This window comes from Orycteropus afer, unplaced genomic scaffold, assembly GCF_000298275.1.
Source record: "Orycteropus afer afer isolate SDZICR_OR568_19922 unplaced genomic scaffold, OryAfe1.0 scaffold00045, whole genome shotgun sequence".
Taxonomy (NCBI): domain Eukaryota; kingdom Metazoa; phylum Chordata; class Mammalia; order Tubulidentata; family Orycteropodidae; genus Orycteropus; species Orycteropus afer.
The window spans coordinates 9,152,935-9,156,748 of NW_006921632.1; the positions used below are offsets into that span (position 1 = coordinate 9,152,935).

The 3,814-nt window shown below is 36.3% G+C and overlaps 1 protein-coding gene across 1 annotated transcript in view; it reads right to left on the bottom strand.

Annotated features, from left to right (window-relative positions):
- The window catches only part of ANO6 (anoctamin 6), a 131,333-nt gene extending 130,763 nt beyond the window's left edge, over positions 1 to 570 (bottom strand). The window contains exon 1 of the mRNA XM_007937913.2: positions 448 to 570. The gene's annotated coding sequence lies outside the window, so the exon portion shown is untranslated. The remainder of the gene's footprint in view (positions 1 to 447) is intronic.
- Positions 571 to 3,814: the final 3,244 nt, after the last annotated feature.

The following is a 3,814-nucleotide window of genomic DNA, read 5'->3' on the forward strand; positions in this document are numbered from 1 at the left end:
GATCTACCTCATAGTGTTGTTTTAAGAATTAAATAAGAAAATATCTGGGGAGGAGCATTCATTAATGCTAATTATAATTTTTGTTGGTATTATTAATCACTAGCTTCCCTTCCCACTCAGTTGCAAATAACTAGGTGTGCTTTTAATGTACATCTCTTCTAACTCAATACAAAGAACAATTTCTTGAAAGAAAGATTGTCTTCAGTGTGAAAGCAACTGAGGCTAAGATGCCTAAAGAAGTTTCTGCTTCAAATAAAAAAACAAACAAACAAAAAAGAACTTGTTAACATGCCTCTAGAGAACAATGAACAGAGAAAGTCTGAAAATATGTTTAGTCTAAGATATCTCAAACAGCAGCATTCATTTTATTGCATACAAAAATACTGCACCTTTCCCCCTGTTTTGCAAATTATAAGGAATAAAAAGAAAATAGCATAAAAAACTTACCCTTTGTTTTTCATTTGAACCCTTTTTATTGTTCTCTTTTTTACTTTCATCTTCATACACTAGAACAAAGTCAATTCTTCGCTGGCCATCATTGAAAAAGAGGGAGTTAGGTTTTCCATTAAATTCTTCCTGTGTGGAACAAAAAATGAATCATAATATCAATTTTTTAATTGCTTATGTCCTAGTTTTAATAGGTGCATTGACATGTTCACATTGAAAGAGAAATATATCCATTATTAGTTACTTAACCAAATGGTCATGGTCACTATGATCTTACAAGCACAATCTTCTTGGTGAAAAGAAGTCCCTGAACCAAGCAGTGAAGCATGTTTCTATAACTGCACAGGAATATATTAGAATTATGTATGGAACTAAGTCATCCCAGAATTAGTCCTGCCTCCAACAGCTAAAGGAGTATATCAAGGTTGGCAAAGGATACAATAAACAGTGATGCCCATCTGAAGGACTGAAGTTTATTAAACAAGTATAAAAATCTCAGAGATTCACTATGAAAATGGCAGTCCCTGTCCATAGAAAATACAATTCTAGATACCTTGTCAATAATTCCTCTTTCATTTCAATTTTTGAGGACATACAGAAGAGTTAAAATGGGCATCATTTTCAGATTGGTATTTCTCTCAAATACTCAATGATAAACACACACACACACACACACAAATGTAACCACTGCCATGGAGTTGGATCCAACTCACAGAAGAATTTGACATAAAAAGGTCAATATATAATTTTTTGAATATTATCCAAGTATGTAGAAGAGATGGAGCCCTAATGTGTTTGCTTATGACAAATAGCATACACGAGTTAACCTCTCTATGCTTTCATGATTAGAAATCTATTTTAAGGCAACTTTTAAGTTAAAATATTCTTATTCTTTAATCCTATTTACCTACCTACCTAGAGAAGGGGAAAAGAGAGGATAGTTTCCTGAAAAGAAGAGAGTGGCTTCTGGGCAGTTTCCAAACTTTTAAGTGAGATGTCCAATATTTTTACTCAAAAAAAAAAAAAAAGAAAAGAAAATCCCAATGTTTTCTGAGTTAATGGGACAATACAGAAAATCAGAGTGAGAAAGCATAAGGTTACATACAAGGATTGAGAACTTCTCTGGTCTGCTCTATTCTTACTACTCAGTGGTCTTTGTGAGATCCCAAGCATCAGCCATCTGGAGTGTTTAAAGCTTAAGAACAGCCATCTAAGGTTTCTGCTCTTATGGAGCAAAAGAGAAAGAAGGAAACCAAAGATTCAAAGAAGAAAATACTCTGCAGGTCTAACAGTCTACACTGAAACCAGAAGAACTAGATGATGCATGCCCAGCTACCACTACCCACCATTCTGATCAGGGCCACCACAGATAGAGCCTGACAGAATGGGAGAGAGATGTGGAACAGAACTCAAAGTTTTAAAATATGCAGACTTCCTGGACCAATTGAGACTGGAGGACTTCCCTGAGATGCTCTTTAAAGTCTGCACCAAAACTAGTCCCTGAGATGGATCACCTTTTAACTTTGGCTCACAAAATCAAGAACATCAACCAAGAGCACTACACTCCTTTAAAAAAAAAAAATCATCTACATGAGACCAAATGGTCAACAAGTACTTTAACACCAAGATGGTATGGTAAGGGTCAGGGAAACTAGGTTAATAGAAATACAACAAGAAGAATGGAAATGATGAGAATGTTAATCCATTATGAAGAACATAACCAATGTCACTGAAATATTTGTATAGGAATTCTTGAATGAAAACACAGTATCATTAAAAAAGAATCAACAACAATAAAATTCTGTCAGATAAAGGCTTAAGGGCCATTAGAAATCTTTGCTGAGACACCAATATTCCCCTAGAGCCCAAGTATTATGGCCTAGCCATCAAACAGAACATTAGGAAGAGAAATAAATATCATGATTATGACAGATATGATGACATTCGTATTGCACCAATGTCTGCTTTGCTACACAATTTCTGAAGGTAGCATCTCACCACGGTTCAATGCATGGTATCTGAAGCCAGACTGCCTGGGTTCAACTCCTAAATACATGATTGGTGACTGTATGATCCTGAGCGAGTTATTTACCCTTGATAAGCCTTAGTTTTTCCCAATTATAAAATGTTAATAATAATACCTATTTCATAGTTTTGTTGTAGCATTTAAGGAAATAATTCATGTAAAGAGCCAATAAAGTACTTAGAATATATTAAATAAATTATACCTATTATTACTATTGATCCTCTGCTATTTTTGTCACACATGCATTGTATTACTCTGTCAAGTACTAATCAAAGTACTGCTGTCATGGCAGTGAACGAGAGGTAAATGTCCTGGCTTTCATGGAAATTATATTCTTGGGTAAAGAAGGATATAAAAGAGAGAAAAAGAGAGATAACATTTCAAGCAGAGGGACCAGTTGGTGCAAATGTTTTAGGACAGGACATTCTTTGCTGTGGTCACAACACAGAGAAAAGCGTGGTTACAGTGTGGTACGAGGGGACGTGTGGTATGCAGTAAGAGCGAGGAGGCAGACAAGGCCCAGATCATTTAAGCCAGAGAAAGCCATGTGGGTTTTTATTCAACTGCCTTGGGAAATTATTAGAAAGTTTTAAATAAGGGTAAGATATTATCTAATTTAAAAACTCAAAAGATTGCTTGACCTTGATTTGGAAGGTTACGGCAACAACAATGAGAAGCAGGGTAAGTGGGGACATTGCAGTAGTCCACAAGAGACAGAATGGTGGCTTGGACTATGGCAGCAGTAATCACAGGGAAAAATGGAGCCCTGAAATATATTTCAGATGGGCAGCTGAAGGAGTTGTTGATGTTGTGTATATGAAGATGAGAGAAAGAACCTAGAAGTCTCCAAGTATTTGGCTAAAACAATTAAATGGTTTGTGTTGGTGCTCCTAAGTGGAAGTCTGGGGGAAAAACACGTTGCAAGGTGGTGGTGAGGGTGGGGGGTGTAAGAATTTCCATATTGGATATACATGTACATAGTCGCTGAAAAGCACATTTGCTTAAGCACTTGGCTACTACCTGAAGGTTGGTGGTTCAAATCTACCCAGAGGTATCTCAGAAGAAAGGCCTAGAAATCTACTTCTCAACGACCACAGCCTTGAAATCCCTATGGAGCAGTTCTACTCTGCATACGTGGAGTTGCCATAAGTTGGAATCAACAGCAACTTGAAAAATTTTTTTAGTGAATATGTGAATATTTGGAAGGGGGTGTATTCCAACTGAGAGTGTTTTTCTCTTGGGAGAGAGGACAAAGAATGGGATTATGGAAGTGTGGGGGCTTTCACTACAACTGTAACATTTTATTTAAAAAAAAAATTAAAAAGCTCTAAGGTGACTGGG